The sequence below is a fragment of the Alosa pseudoharengus genome, unplaced genomic scaffold (genome assembly GCF_046254945.1).
Source record: "Alosa pseudoharengus isolate Yale_2024_CS ecotype anadromous, Long Island Sound unplaced genomic scaffold, YU_APseudo_1.1 YU_APseudo_1.1_scf_15, whole genome shotgun sequence".
NCBI lineage: Eukaryota > Metazoa > Chordata > Actinopteri > Clupeiformes > Clupeidae > Alosa > Alosa pseudoharengus.
Window position 1 is genome coordinate 40649245 of NW_027468620.1, and position 17582 is coordinate 40666826.

The following is a 17582-nucleotide window of genomic DNA, read 5'->3' on the forward strand; positions in this document are numbered from 1 at the left end:
TGGAACAATTGACGAAAGCATTCGCCCATAACAGCCAATCGAAATTGGTGGCGAAGCCGCCAAACAGGAAGTGAGCTCATATCTCAGCAACCCTGCCATGTATCATAACCAAACTTACTACATGGATTCATGACCCCATTAGGAGGACGCTCAAAAACGTTGGTGACCTTTGACCTGTAGGGGGTGCTGCAATTAGCAATATTGCATTTTGATCTGTAGTTGCTGATGTGTTTTATCGATCTTTTATTTTTTGATGTGAAACTGATGACAACATGTTCCATCCAGTTCATTTTAATGCGTGCATGCAAGGGCGGGGCGGGGCAGGACGGGCAGGGGTGATTAGGTGGGGGGCTGGCTGGCGGAGGCAGCAGCAATACTCAGCCCTGTTTCAGCCCTACAAAGTCAGTTATGTTTTTATGTTACAGTAGTTGAAAGCGTTGATCGCGGATGTCTGCTGAGTTCTATCTTGTCGCCCTGGCTACTCCAGCCTATACTGCTTGGCCCCCTCATTGCTGCTTGCAGCTATATTTGGGGGCCAAGCAGCGAAGCTGCGAAGGCACCCATTGTGTTTCTATTTGTTCTTATTGGGGGCCAAGCAGCGAAGCTGCGAAGGCACCCATTGTGTTTCTATGTTTTCTTATTATTATTACGCTTCCGTCATTGAAGTCAATGGCAGCCCATAGAACCGTCTGGTGAAAAGTTGTGAAATTTGGCACACTAATTGAGGACAGTCTCATGAATAATTTCACAAAGTTTCATATCGGCACCTTGAGCGCTCTAGCGCCACCAACAGGCCAAAGTTGGACATGCGTTCACGCACGTAACTTTTGACCCGTATGACCGATTGTCAAAAATGAGATATCGTTGGAATCATTGGACCAAGTCGAGTTCAACGCACCCTATGACGTCATTTTCCGTCATGATGGATTTTCCGCCATTTTGGATTTAATCAAAAACACTAAAAAGTTTTCACAGGTCACAAATTTTGTCCGATCGTCACCAAATCTGACACACATGATCTTCAGACCAAGCCTCACAAAAGATACTCCTTTTCGTCTTCGGAACTAAAACCGTTGGCCTGTAACAGCCAATCAAAATTTGCGGTGAAGCCGCCAAACAGGAAGTGAGCTCATATCTCAGCAACCCATTGATCCATCATAACCAAACTTAGTACATGGACTCAGGACCCAATTAGGGGGACACTCAAGAAATCTGGTGACCTTTGACCTCTAGGGGGCACTGTAATAAAGAAACATGCTTTTAGGCCTGTAGCTGCTGTTGTGCTTAGAATTAAAACACACTAGTGGTGTCTAGTAATACTGTTGGAGGTCCTTAGGCCGACCCAAGCCAACTTGGGATGTCATCGTAATTGATTCGGCAGCCATATTGGATTTAATCAAAAACACTTACAAGTTTTCGCAGGTCACAAATTTCAGCGGATCCTCACCAAAATTGGCAGAGACCATCTACAGACCATGCCTTATCAGTGCATTGCTTTCTGGAACAATTGACAGAAGCATTCGGCTGTAACAACCAATCGAAACTTGCGGCGAAGCCGCCAAACAGGAAGTGAGCTCATATCTCAGCAACCCTTGCATGTATCAAAGCCAAACTTGGTGCCTGGTCTCAGTACCCAATCAGGGGGACGCTCAAGAAATATGGTGACCTTTGACCTCTAGGGGGCGCTGTAATTAAGAAACATGCCTTTTGGCCTGTAGCTGCTGTTGTGCTTAGAATTAAAACGCACTAGTGGTGTCTGATAATGCTGTTGGAGGTCCTTAGGCCGACCCAAGCCAACTTGTGATGTCATCATAATTGATTCGGCCGCCATATTGGATTTAATCAAAAACACATACAAGTTTTCACAGGTCACAAATTTCAGCGGATCCTGACCAAAATTGGCAGAGACCATCTTCAGACCATGCCTGATGAGTGCATTGATTCCTGGAACAATTGAAAGAAGCATTGGCCTGTACCAGCCAATCAAAATTTGCGGCGAAGCCGCCAAACAGGAAGTGATTTCATATCTCAGCAACGCTTTCATGCAACAAAACCAAACTTAGTACATGTACCTCTGAGCCCATCGGTAGGACGCTCAAGAAATTTGGTGACATTTGACCTCTAGGGGGCTCCGTAATTGACAAAAATGCATTTTGGCCAGTAGTTGCTGATGCGCATTATTTTGCAATGGAAGTCAATGGCAGCCCATAGAACCGTCAGGTAAAAAGTTATACAATTTGCCACACTAATTGGGGACAGTCCAATAATTCATTTCACCAAGTTTCATGCCGGCACCTCAAACGCTCTAGCGCCACCAACAGGCCAAAGTTGGATTTGTGTTCACGGACGTAACTTTTGACCTGTTGACCCGAATGGCAAAATTAGGTATCATTGGAATCCTTGGGCCAAGCCGAGTTCAACACACCCTATGACGTCAATTTTTGACCTCCATGTTTAAATCACAGCAAGTGTGATCATATCTCAGTCAATCTTTTATTTTTGATGTGAAACTGATGACAGCAAGTTCCATCCAGTTCATTCTAAAGCGTGCGTGCAAGGGTGGGGCGGGGTGGGATGGGCAGGGGCGGTTGCGGCGGTGGGCTGGCTGGGGGAGGGGGCGGCGACACTCAGCCCTGGTTCAGCTCCACAAAATCAGTTATGTTTTGATGTGAAACTTGACCTTGTAACTCAGCCAATCTTGGGTTGTATGGCATGGAACTTGCTGTGACTGCTTAAGGCTATATGTCTGATGCAACGGCATTGACTTACATGGCAAATCTGGCCTGCTGAACTGACTGCTTGGCCCCCACATTGCTGCTTGCAGCTATATTTGGGGGCCAAGCAGCGAAGCTGCGAGGCAACCCATAGTGATTCTACGTATTCTTATTATTATTATTATTATAACGAAACGCTAATTTGCCATTAAACCATACAGTAAAAAGTTGGGATATTCGGCACATTGATTCGGTTCAGTCATATCTTTAATTTATCAAAGTTTCAAGTCTGCACTTTGAGTGCTCTAGCGCCACCAACATTTCAAATTTTTTATTACATCTATGCACATAACGTTTGAATGGTACACCACATTTTGAACATTAAGGTATATTTGGAATCCTTGGATGAGACCGAACTCAACGCAGATGTCAATTTATGGGGTAAACGTAATTGATCAGGCTGCCATATTGGATTTAATCAAAAACACCTAAAAGGCATCAAAGTTCGCAAAGTTTGTCCGATTTTCACGAAGCTTGACGCAGATGATCTTCAGACTATGACTCACAAATGTTATTGCTTTTCGGAGCCATATTCAAAACCCATCGCCCGTCGTGACCAATCAAGTTTGGCGGCGAAGCCGCCAAACAGGAATTGAAGTGATCTCAGCAAGGCTTTCGCGTATCAACACCAAACTCAGTACAGGGTCTCAGGACTCAATTAGGAGGAGGCTAAATAAATTTGATGACTTTTGACCTATAGGTGGCGCTATAATTACCAAAATTACGTTTTGGCCTGTAACGAGTCATGTGTTTGGAATTAAAGCATATTAGTGATATCTGTTAATACCTTGAGAGGTCCTTAGGCCGAAACATGCCAACATGTGACGTCAACATAATTCATTCGACCGCCATATTGGATGTCATCAAAAACACTTAAAAGGCACCAAAGGTCAGAAAGTTTCTCCGATTTTCACGAAACTTGACGCAGATGATCGTCAGACCATGACTCATAAACGCATTGCTTTTTGGAGACATATTCAAAACCGGTTGCCTGTGACGACCAATCAAGTTTGGCGGCGAAGCCGCCTAACAGGAAGCGAAGTAATATCTCAGTAAAGCTTTAACGTATCAACACCAAACTCAGTAGAGGGCCTCAGGACCCAATTAGGAGGAGGCTCAATACATTTGATGACTTTTGACCTATAGGTGGCGCTATAATTACCAAAATTACGTTTTGGCCTGTAACGAGTCATGTGTTTGGAATTAAAGCATATTAGTGATATCTGTTAATACCTTGAGAGGTCCTTAGGCCGAAACATGCCAACATGTGACGTCAACATAATTCATTCGACCGCCATATTGGATGTCATCAAAAACACTTAAAAGGCATCAAAGGTCACAAAGTTCCTCCGATTTTCACGAAACTTGACGCAGATGATCGTCAGACCATGACTCATAAACGCATTGCTTTTTGGAGACATATTCAAAACCGGTTGCCTGTGACGACCAATCACGTTTGGCGGCAAAGCCGCCAAACAGGAAGTGAAGTGATCTCAGCAAGGCTTTTGCGTATCAACACCAAACTCAGTAGAGGGCCTCAGGACCCAATTAGGAGGAGGCTCAATACATTTGATGACTTTTGACCTATAGGTGGCGCTATAATCACATGAAGTGGGCTCATATTTCAGCAATGCTTTCACATATTGAAACCAAACTTAGTATATGGACTTGGGACCTCATCCTGAGGACAGACAATAATTTTAGCAACCTTTGACCACTAGGGGTGCTATAATTTGCAACACTTTCTCGTATTAACACCAAACTTGGTATATGGACTCGTGACTACAACCTGAGGACGCACAATAAATGTGGTGACTTTTGACCACTAGGGGTGCTATAATTATCAACACTTTCTCGTATGTGGACTCGTGACTACAACCTGACTATGCACAATACATTTGGTGATGTTTGAGTTATGCATATGTATGGGGGTTATTGGGGTGTGTGGGAGAGGAAGTTTATCTTTGTATATGTGTGTGTGTGGGACGGGTGGTTAATTGGGTGTGTGTATAATGTAGCAACATTGGGTTGCCATGACAACTCCTGCTCAACTGCTTGGCCCCCACATTGCTGCTTGCAGCTATATTTATTATTATTATTATTATTCCGCCATTGAAGTCAATGGCAGCCCATAGAACCGTCTGGTGAAAAGTTGTGAAATTTGGCACACTGATTAGGGACAGTCCAATGATTAATGTCACCAAGTTTCATGATGGCACCTAGAGCACTCTAGCGCCACCAACAGGCCAAAGTTGGACGTGCGTTCACGCACGTAACTTTTGACCCGTATTGCCGATTGTCAGAAATGAGATATCGTTGGAATCCTTGGACCAAGCCGAGTTCAACGCACCCTATGACGTCAATTTCCGCCATGATGGATTTTCCGCCATATTGGATTTCATCAAAAACACTAAAAAGTCTTCAAAGGTCACAAATTTTGTCCGATCGACACCAAACCTGACACACTTGATCTTCAGACCAAGCCTCACAAAAGTTATTCCTTTTCGTCTTCGGAACTCAAACCGTTCGCCCGTAACAGCCAATCGAAGTTTGTGGCGAAGCCGCCAAACAGGAAGTGAGCACATATCTCAGCAAACCATTCACCTATCATAACCAAACTTAGTGCATGGACTCAGGACCCAATCAGGGGGACGCTCAAGAAATCTGGTGACCTTTGACCTCTAGGGGGCGCTGTAATTAAGAAACATGCCTTTTGGCCTGTAGCTGCAGTTGTGCTTAGAATTAAAACGCACTAGTGGTGTCTGGTAATACTGTTGGAAGTCCTTAGGCCGACCCATGTAGACTTGTGATGTCATCGTAATTGATTCGGCCGCCATATTGGATTTAATCAAAAACACGTTCAAGTTTTCGCAGGTCACAAATTTTAGCGGATTCTCACCAAAATTGGCAGAGACCATCTTCAGACCATGCCTTATCAGTACATTGCTTTTTGGAACAATTGACAGTAGCATTCGGCTGTAACAGCCAATCGAAACTTGCGGCGAAGCCGCCAAACAGGAAGTGAGCTCATATCTCAGCAACCCTTGCATGTATCAAAGCCAAACTTGGTGCATGGACTCGGGACCCAATCAGGGGGACGCTCAAGAAATCTGGTGACCTTTGACCTCTAGGGGGCGCTGTAATTAAGAAACATGCCTTTTGCCCTGTAGCTGCTGTTGTGTTTGGAATTAAAATGTACTAGTGGTGTCTGGTAATACTGTTGGAGTTCCTTAGGCCGACCCAGGCCAACTTGTGATGTCATCGTAATTGATTCGGCAGCCATGGATTTAATCAAAAACATCAAAAAGTTTTCACATGTCGCAAATTTCATCTGATCTTCACCAACATTGGCACAGACCATCTTCAGACCATAACCTATCAATATGTTGCTCTCTGGAACAATTGACAAAAGCATTCGCCCGTAACAGCCAATCGAAATTGGTGGCGAAGCCGCCAAACAGGAAGTGAGCTCATATCTCAGCAACCCTGCCATGTATCATAACCAAACTTACTACATATATTCATGACCCCATTAGGAGGACGCTCAAACAATTTGGTGACCTTTGACCCGTAGGGGGTGCTGCAATTAGCAATATTGCATTATGATGTGTAGTTGCTGTTGTGTTTTATCAATCTTTTATTTTTTGATGTGAAACTGATGGCAACATGTTCCATCCAGTTAATTCGAATGCCTGCGTGCAAGGGCAGGCCAGGGCAGGACGGGGTGGGACGGGCTGGGGTGATTAGGTGGGGGGGGCTGGCTGGCGGAGGCGGTGGCAATACTCAGCCCTGTTTCAGCCCTGTTGATCCCGGGTGTCTGCTGTGTTCTATCTTGTCGCCGTGGGTACTCCGGCCTATTCTGCTTGGCCCCCTCATTGCTGCTTGCAGCTATATTTGGGGGCCAAGCAGCGAAGCTGCGAAGGCACCCATTGTGTTTCTAGCTTTTCCTATTATTATTACACATCTTTCCTCTGCCATTGAAGTCTATGGCAGCCCATAGAACCGTCTGGTGAAAAGTTGTGAAATTTGGCACACTAATTAGGCTGCGTCCCAGAATTAATTTCACCAAGTTTCGAGTCCGCACCACGAGCGCTCTAGCGCCACCAACAGGCCAAATTTGGACATGCGTTCATGCATGTAACTTCTGACCCGTTGGCCCGATTTTGAAAAATGAGGTACCATTGGAATCCTTGGACCAGGCCGAGTTCAACGCACCCTATGACGTCATTTTCCGCCATGATGGATTTTCCGCCATATTGGATTTTAGTGAAAGTGAAACTAATTTTTCACAGGTCACAAATTTTGTCCGATCGTCACCAAACTTGACATACATGATCTTCAGACCAAGCCTAAAAAAAGTTGTGGTGTTTTGTCTTCGGAACTTAAACCGTTCACCCGTAATATCCAATTGAAACTTGCGGCGAAGCCGCCAAACAGGAAGTGAGCTCATATCTCAGCAACCCATTCATCTATCATAACCAAACTAAGTACATGGACTCAGGAGCCAATCAGGGGGACGCTCAAGAAATTTGGTGACCTTTGACCTCTAGGGGGCGCTGTAATTAAGAAACATGCCTTTTGACCTGTAGCTGCAGTTGTGCTTAGAATTATAACTCACTAGTGGTGTCTGATAATACTGTTGGAGGTCCTTAGGCCGACCCAAGCCAACTTGTGATGTCATCATAATTGATTCGGCCGCCATATTGGATTTAATCAAAAACACGTACGAATTTTCGCAGGTCACAAATTTCAGCTGATCCTCACCAAAATTGGCAGAGACCATCTTCAGACCATGCCTTATCAGTGTATTTTTTTCTGGAACAATTGACAGAAGCGTTCGCCTGTAACAGCCAATCGAAATTTGCGGCGAAGCCACCAAACAGGAAGTGATTTCATATCTCAGCAACGCTTTCATGTATCAAAACCAAACTTAGTACATGTACCTCCGACCCCATCGGGAGGAAGCTCAAGAAATTTGGTGACATTTGACCTCTAGGGGGCTCCGTAATTGACAAAAATGCATTTTGGCCAGTAGTTGCTGATGCACATTATTTTGCAATGGAAGTCAATGGCAGCCCATAGAACCGTCTGGTAAAAAGTTATACAATTTTGCACACTAATTGGGGACAGTCCAATAATTCATTTCACCAAGTTTCATGCCGGCACCTCAAGCGCTCTAGCGCCACCAACAGGCCAAAGTTGGACTTGTGTTCACGCACGTAACTTTTGACCTGTTGACCCGAATGGCAAAATGTGGTATCATTGGAATCCTTGGGCCAAGCCGAGTTCAACACACCCTATGACGTCAATTCTTGACCTCTATGTTTAAATCACAGCAAGTGTGATCATATCTCAGTCAATCTTTTATTTTTGATGTGAAACTGATGACAGCAAGTTCCATCTAGTTCATTCTAATGTGTGCGTGCAAGGGTGGGACGGGGTGGGACGGGCAGGGGCGATTGTGGCGGTGGGCTGGCTGGGGAAGGGGGTGGCGACACTCAGCCCTGGTTCAGCTCCACAAAATCAGTTATGTTTTGATGTGAAACTTGACCTTGTAACTCAGCCAATCTTGGGTTGTATGGCATGGAACTTGCTGTGACTGCTTATGGCTATATGTCTGATGCAACGGCTTTGACTTACATGGCAAATCTGGCCTGCTGAACTGACTGCTTGGCCCCCACATTGCTGCTTGCAGCTATATTTATTATTACAGTGCATGAAAATGCACTGTACTGTTCTTCCTAGGCTTCTTCTTATTCTTCTTCTTCTTCTAACGCATTTAATGCAGCTTCAACCGTTTAACGTAGAAACTTCATTCAAACTTTGTTACGTAGGTCTTACTTGGGATAAGAGTGCTATGTATTTTTCATCTTTGTAACTTTTATACTTTTTAAACTATTAATTAAAAACTATCAAAATTTCCCCATTGACTTAACATTGCCCTTTATGACATCACAGCAATTAGAATCCTGTGGCAGGTGTTCGGGCCACCTGGATCAACTGCCACTTTCAGGCTTTAAGCATACAAACTGGCCCTATTAAGACTACACATCCTGTTCAACTGCTTCCTCTGCCAAAAACTGTTTCAAAATAAAAGTCCTCACTACAATATTTCACTGTTAAACAATTTAACCCTTTAAACTACTGAACTTTTTAACTGTTCAGCCATTGTAACTGTTACTTGTCATCAGCTATGACTCCTACCCACTGTAGCTAGTTAGCATGGTTAACATAGTTAGCATGCTAGCATGTTAGCATACTAGTTAGCATTTTTTGCAAAACTGCTAAAAATGATTAGCTAAGTCACATGGTTAGCATAGTTAGCATGCTAGCATGTTAGCATGCTAGCATGTTAGCATGCTAGTTAGCATTTTTTGCAAAACTGTTAAAAATGATTAGCTAAGTTAGCTAAGTAATATGGTTAGCATAGTTAGCATGCTAGCATGTTAGCATGCTAGTTAGCATTTTAGTAAAACTGCTAAAAATGATTAGCTAAGTTAGCTAAGTAACATGGTTAGCATAGTTAGCATGCTAACATGTTAGCATGCTAGTTAGCATTTTTAGTAAAACTGCTAAAAATGATTAGCTAAGTTAGCTAAGTAACATGGTTAGCATAGTTAGCATGCTAGCATGTTAGCATGCTAGTTAGCATTTTTTATAAAACTGCAAAAAATGATTAGCTAAGTTAGCTAAGTCACATGGTTAGCATGCTAGCATGTTAGCATGCTAGTTAGCATTTTTAGCAAAACTGCTAAAAATGATTAGCTAAGTTAGCTAGGTCACATGGTTAACATGGTTAGCATGCTAGCATGTTAACATGTTAGTTAGCATAGTTAGCATAACTGCTAAAAATGATTAGCTAAGTTAGCTAAGCCTAGCAAGCACTTCCACAGTTATAACCTAGCAACCACCACAACTAACCTAGCAACCAGCATAGCAACCACCACAACTAACCTAGCAACAGCATAGCAACCACCTCAAGTACCCTAGCAACAGCCTAGCAACCATGTCATATACCCTAGGACCAGCCTAGCAACCACTTCCACAGTTACAACCTAGCAACCAATATAGCAACCAATGAGTTTAACCTAGCAACCAGCATAGCAACCACCACAACTAACCTAGCAACAGCATAGCAACCCCCTCAAGTAGCCTAGCAACAGCCTAGCAACCATGTCAAATACCCTAGGATCAGCCTAGCAACCACTTCCACAGTTACAACCTAGCAACCAATGAGTTTAACCTAGCAACCAGCATAGCAATGACCACAACTAACCTAGCAAAAGCATAGCAACCACCTCAAGTACCCTAGCAACAGCCTTGCAACCATGTCAAATACCCTAGGACCAGCCTAGCAACCAATGAGTTTAACCTAGCAACTAGCAAAGCAACCACCACAACTAACCTAGCAACCACCTCAAGTACCCTAGCAACAGCATAGCAATCATGTCAAATACCCTAGCAGCAGCCTAGTAACCATCATAGCAACCAACATGATTAAACTAGCAACCATCATAGCAACTGCTTTCTTTTGCATTGCAACCACCATATGTTCCCTAGCAACACCCTAGCAACCATCTGAATTATCCTAGCAATAACTTAGCAACTGCTCTTATAGTTGAAACCTAACAACCAGTATAGTAACCACCATAACTACACTAGAAATAGTCTAGCAACCACCTCAAGTACTCTAGCAACAGCCTAGCAACCACTTCCACAATTACAACCTAGCAACCAATATAGCCTAGCAACCACTTGAGTTATTATAGCAATCACCACAACTACCCTAGCAACACCCTAGCAACCATCTTAATTACCCTAGCAACAACATGGCAACCACCACTATAATGTCAACCTAGCAACCACCATGTCAACCTAGCAACCACCTAGCAACTTCAGCCATTCCAACTGTCAGTTGTCATCAGCTATGTCTCCAGGCAGCTATACTAAACCACCAGCTACTTAGCAACCAAAATATCAACTGACATGATTAACCTAGCAACCAGCATAACAACCACCATAAGTACCCTAGCAACAACCTAGCAACCACCTAAAGTACCCAAGCCAAAAGCCTAGCACCCATTCTCAAAATGACAACCTAGCAACCAACATAACAACCAACATGATTAAGTCTGTCTGAAGTAGCATCAACTTTAACATGAGGCTGAAGCTATTCTACTAAACCGAGTTAGCCGCATCTGCTTCTTGTTCACTTAAACCAGACTTAAATCAGCTGGAATATCTGCTCGTGCTTGAGTTCAACACTAGAGCTGAATAGGTGATTTAGGAAGACCTGATTTACTGTTGTAAAATTAAGGTAGAATTAAAAGAATGAAACTTCAATTTACACACCATCTGCAGCATTTTAAGTGAAATAGGAAAGGAAAAAAGAAACTGTAGCACTGGTAATGTAGAAATTGGAGAAGATAGTCATTTGAAATGCTGAAACATAATTTGATCTTTTACTATTTTATTTTTGTCTTCTGCTTGTTGGAACATAGTATCAATAGGCGCATTCAAGATGAACTCTGACTGAGTCCATCTGACTGACAAGATCTGCCGGTTCAAATGGAAGGAGCATAAGACCACAGCAGAAGATGTTGAACACATCTTTCAGTACCATTTGTGTCAGAAATCACAGTATGTGACATCATGACGGTTGGGTCAAGACTCGTGCACAGCTCTGCAAACACTTCCTCCCGCAATAACTCAAGGTCATGTGACCTAAAATGTAGGGCTGCAGCTATCGATTCTTTTTGTAATCGATAAATCTAGCACTTTATCGATCGATTAATCGGATATTTATTTATTTATTTTTTTGCATTTTTAAACAACCAAAACAAATAATGCATAACGAAAATGACATGGCTGTAAAATGATCAAGCAATTGGCACAGAGGTATTTAGGCCTATTCTAACTCCAACATTTGGCTCCAAAACTAAGCCCATTTATTGCAATTTACCCATTTATAAGTGCCAGTGCCAACAATTAAATAATGTTAAAAATGCTCTCTGTAAAATTGCAGCCTCTTGTGCATGACTTAGCTGTCCATACTATGTTGTGAAGTGCTGGGAGGGAGAAGAGGGAAAGCAATTGAATGTATTAATATGCACAAGTTCCATGATGTAATCTAGACCTGACATTAAAGTAAATATCTGTTTTATGTAGATGTCTACACCTGCAGCATTTACCATTAGGCTACGAACAAATAATTTTACCATTAGGCTACTAAAAATAATTTCTGGGATGAGCCTATTTGCTATGGTAACCTAGTAACCTGTGTGTGTGTGTGTGTGCACGGTGCGTGAGGGAAGATGAGGGTGCATACGGTATAAGAAGGGGTTCTTTTTTAGGCATACTGTCTTGCAATTGAACGTGAACAAATACAAATACAAAATACAGTACAAATACAGTATGTGATTAAAATCAGCCAACATCAATGTAGGCTATAGGCTACGTAGATAGATGATAGGTAGCCTACTTTATTGACGCTTGGTGAAACAGCATGGAGTGGATGTTTTCGGTTCAGATGCTTGTTCTTTTACTTTTTGAGTATGTAATGATCCCAAAACTTTACTTGAAAACTTTATAGACATTTTCTGCCATTTATAGACATCTTGACTCTGCCATTGCGCCAGCTAAATATCGAATGTATCACGATTCACGCGGTAGTGGTGTGCTTCCTGAACAACGGTCCGTGTGGAACAATCATATCCCTGCGCGTATAGTGCGCGTCATAGTAATTTAACGAGGCTTCGAGGCAGGGTTTTTGCCTCGAGTAATTTTTGTAATCGAGTTATTCGAGTTATTCGATGAATCGTTTCAGCCCTACTAAAATGCATTGCAGGCTGCAGGCGGCTGTGGCCAGCTTGATAAAGTCAGATCATGTCGTATTCGCCAAATCTACACCTACAACTCTTAAACAACACTTTCATAAGAATATGTTCACTTCCAAACTGTCTGCTGGAGTGTTAGCATCAAGTGCAATATTTTTCTCTGCTTCAACCCTCTCTGGTCGCATTCATTACATGCATTTATTACATCAAGACTACCTGACTTTATTTTGGTTTGCCTAACTCTATTGTAGCTAGATTACAAATGGTTCAGAATGCTGCTGCTAGATTACTCACTGGAACTAAGAAGTGTGATTACACTTTTTCCCTTAGCCTTTAATATTCCCTGATCATATTTATTTGAACTTTGAATTTGAACTTTTCGATTTAAACTACCATGATTATGATTGCTGATAATTGTTTTATTTTACTTTATTTTAATCCCATTATTATTGATATTATTGTTGTTGTTAATTAGTTTTTACTATTTTGTTTATTTTAAAGCACTTTGGATCAACTCTGTTAAGTGTGAAATGTGCTATACATAAAGTGACCTGACTTGACCTGGTCGTCGCTCAGTCTCGCGCAGCTTTAATTTGACTCGGAATCCATCCTCTAGAACTCCGTCACTTCACTCTTCTTGCTGCAGCTGAGCGGTCTCGTTGCCTCGGTCAAGATTGAAGCCTTCAAAAACTTCGCCCTGAAGTTACCGTGACTTTTCACATTACCACCAAAGTAAGTTTTATTCGCTTAACGGTAACACTAGAGGTATTTGGTAACGTTGACAGCGTTCTTTGTAGTAGCTATCTAATGAGCCTGGTAGCTAACGTTAACGTTAAGTTTCGAGCTAGCGTTAACGACCACGTTAATTGCTCTAATCATATCACTTTTATTCGACGTATATGTTGTCTAAAAACAATGTTTACGAATTGTTTCCGACAATTGGTAGGGTATACCATAACGTTAGCTGATTCAAAGTCTGCCATTTGGAAATAGTCGAAACGTAACGTTAGCCACATTGCAAGCTAGAAGCTGCTAGTTCTACCTGAGGTAAAGTTTGGCTTCTAACGTGGGTAGTGCTAGTGCTAGCACTAATTAACGTTATCGGAGCGCCTCCAGTTACCACCAGTCCCTTGTTTCCGTCCTCTTTCGTGTATGTGTCACTTAATATTAATTTAGTAGCAGCTAATAGCCTACATTGCTCTACATTCCTCGCGAACGTTAACTTAGGTGTTAACATGATAACCTCATCTTGGAATGACGTTTGGCAGCTAACATGACTAACGTTAACCGTCAAGCTATTATTTACTTATCACTTTTATTCGACGTATGTGTTAAAAATAACGTCTATGAATTATGTCCGACCACTGGTCAGGTAGTAGTATAGTTGACTCGAAGTCTGACATTTGGAAACTGTCGATAGTTACGTTAAAACATTGCAGCAACACTGAAAGGTCAGCACCAACGGGGTCAAAGTTAAACAAATTTAAACTTTGAGCATTGCATCAGAGCCCGTCTACGGAGAGCCTTGCCACTCCGTATTAAGTCCCACTGTACCGAATTTTGGTTGCAGTTCCACCAGAGTTCCACTGGGGGCGATCGCCATGAGTGCAGAATGAATGGGAGTCAATGGAGCTAGACGGCTAAATTTGCCTCTTTACCCTGATTGTCGTTGACAAATCTCAGATTTGATTGTAGTTTGTATAACTTCAGCATGGGTTATAGGTCAAAAGTTGAATGAACGAGTACTTATGTCCTTTTGATTTCTTACAGGTTGGGTCGTTGTTGCCCATAACACGCTAGCATTGTGCTAATGAATGACGTCATTGACACGTTTGAAAGGCTTTTTAGAACAATTAAGTGACGTTAAAAAATATAATACTCAACCAAGTGTATTTTCTTTGCCTCCCCTTTCGAAAACAATATTCAAATTACTTGGAAAAAAATTATATCCCGAGAAAAGTGGATTTTGAGGGGTACAGCTCCATAGACCTCCATGCATTCTGCACTCGTGGACGAGCGCCCTCATGTGGAACCACAGAAGGAACTGCAACCAGTTCAGAACAGTTTAGAAACCGGAAGTTTTCCGAGAGTGGCAGTTCTCCCCTTATTAGACATTCTCTGATTGCATTAAAAACGCCAGCGCCGGCCACAACGTGAAGCCGAGGCCGAAATGAAGGCGTCTCCATAGAGAAACAACTGGCCAACGAGGCGTTTGACGGTATGCCTTGACATAACGTAGGCCTAGGCTAGATGTTGCCAACATGCCTGTAATATAAACCTCCATAGGCATATGGACAATAGGATGATAAAAACACAAAAATCTACCCTGAATCCAATGCTATCACATATTTTCTAACTTCATGGTGGCGCATATCTAAAAATCTTATAGAAATATCTAGCCTATCAACCTACTAGTCCAATTATTTTCTGATGTTACAGCAAACAAACTTATTTCTAAGTGTGCCCCTAATGCTTGTGTCGAGTATTTTTGTTAACATATGAGAAGTAGTGCTGCATTTTGTTAAATTAACATACTTGTTGCATTGTAATGTTATACCAGTGGTCACAATTTCACACAAGTTTCTTTATTCACAACAGCAAGCAATAGTCTTTTTAAAGACTTTCTCCATCTCCACCTTCTCTTGTCGTCTTTGCCAAAGAAATCATCCCATCTCAAGACTCCGATCCTGTCTTCCTTGCTTGTGCTGCAGACTTTTCAGGTATGTCATTTTAATTATTTTTTATTGCTTACACTTTGTTTTGCTTACACAAACATGTAAATTGTGTTTTTCTTGAAGGTGAAGACAAATAGGTACTTCACCGATTTGGTGTAGACCTACTGTAACCTATGGAGGCATTGTAACTGACAGAAATAGCAAGCTAGTTAAACTAGTTGACTTGCAGGTTGCTTGTCTTGATGTCAGGATGCCCAATCCGCCATATTCTTAAGTGCCTACCATACCGGCATTGATAACTACAAATGTGTCCAAACTTTTTATTTTTATTAAAAGTAACCATCATATCACATAAGCATAACAATCAACCATCACATAAGTCCTGGGTCCTGTTCAGCTGCCTACAAAATCTGCTCCTGATCTGCATAATATACAGCTGTGTTGAATTTTGTATCAGTTTTCTTTGCTCACTTCACTTAATTCATCCTACATCACTAAAACTGGCCTGTTGCTGAAATTAACAGAACCGAGAAAGCAACAATGTTGCCGTTTGTGTTGCAGCTTATTTTTGGAAGTGTGTAACATGTATTTTTTTCTTCTTTGTTTACCTTTTAGGCTAGTTCCAGACCAGCCCTGTCAGAGTGGTGTCTGCGTGTCACGTGTGACACTGTGCCTGTCATCGTCTGCACACACTGCACTGCACTCATATACAACAGAACCCACTAACGCCTACCTGCAAACATATCTACGACAAGAACCAAACACTTCCTGAGAACATATCTGACTGCACATACTATACTTTGACCCATTTTGATATTGAAACCTTTGAATTCTGAACCCTTTTGAGACTGAAAACGCCTTTGAATTCTGAACCATTTTGAGACTGAAAACGCCTTTTGAGACTGAAAACGCCTTTGAATTCTGAACCCTTTTGAGACTGAAAACGCCTTTGAATTCTGAACCCTTTTGAGACTGAAACCCCCTTTGAATCATATTCTGAACCATTTTGAAACTGAATCCTTTGCTGAATACTACTTTGACTTTCCTACAAGAATTGACCACTTTGTGAAGGCACTATATAAAGACTCCAAACCATACTGATAACTACCTGTGAACTATTCACATACATTACATACAACTATTACTGTGAACTATACATACCTGTGAAACGTTATATATTTCAATAATACCTGTCAAAGTTGTCTTTGCTATTATATACCTACTTTTAGACCTGGGCTGTGCTGCAAGACTGAACCTGAGCTGTGTGAGGACTTTGAGATTCCATCCTAGTTCTGCATAACACTGATCATCTCAAGGGCTTCCTCTCATTCCTCATTAGTGTCATCAAGTGTTACCTCTACCTAGCAGTTCCAGTGCCATATTCAGAATTGCCACTGATAAACAAAATACGCATTAACATAAAATTGAGGATAATTTCAGAATTTAATCAATAATATTGTGTGAAGGTGAAAATTGTCATTTTGTACTTTTGACAGCCAGCTTGTTATTTATTGGGTGTCAAGCATATTCTAATCATTTAGTTTTTGTTCTTTGCTTTGCAACATTTCATTTTTGGGCCCACTAGTTGTAATAAACCACTGAAATAAATAGTGTTTGGATATTGGGTTTATTAACATTTAATCTCATCTAACTGTTTTTATATACTCCGATTAAGTTCATTAAGTAACCTGTGAGTCGAACAGTAATTGCTATTGTATAATCAGATAAGCAATAATTTGTACAACCAATATTAGACTTAACTTGACCAGTACACTATATTAAGCAAAGATTGTAGCATTTTGAAAGATGCCAAGGAAAGGCCGTCGTTCAGAAGCTCAAAAGAGACGTTGGCGTAAGTTGGACCTCTCTGAAGTTGAACCACATCAGTCTTCATTAGACCAGAGTGACTTAAATGAGAGAGAACAGGTAAATGAGGTAACTAGTGTTTCCCACATGGAGCAGAGAGCCATCACATGTATTCAAGCAACTCATAGCCAAAGTGATGTAAGGTATGGGAACAACCGTAGTAAGCAGTGCACCTGCAATTCCCTGGTATTTCTTGCTACACTTCACTACCGAACTGAGCTCAACACTGATGATCTTGACTATGTTTTGCAAAAAGGTAACTTGATGTACAGTGAAGCACTGGTAAGGTTGAGCACGGGAGGCAATGAAGCACCCGACCACTTGGCTTTTGATGAATTACCTGATAGTGTTGAGATCTATGGACAGATGTTTCATATTGAGAAGTGCCTGTCAAGGTATGGTTATCTGAGGCAAGATGGACCTGATGGTGT

General features: G+C 41.8%; 1 long non-coding RNA gene across 1 annotated transcript; it reads left to right on the plus strand.

The window, feature by feature from the left end:
* The first annotated feature begins 13118 nt into the window (after positions 1 to 13118).
* On the plus strand, positions 13119 to 16896 carry LOC143123917 (uncharacterized). The gene is made up of 3 exons (XR_012986957.1): positions 13119 to 13342; positions 15209 to 15330; positions 15901 to 16896. It is a non-coding gene; the product is annotated as an uncharacterized LOC143123917 (long non-coding RNA).
* Positions 16897 to 17582: the final 686 nt, after the last annotated feature.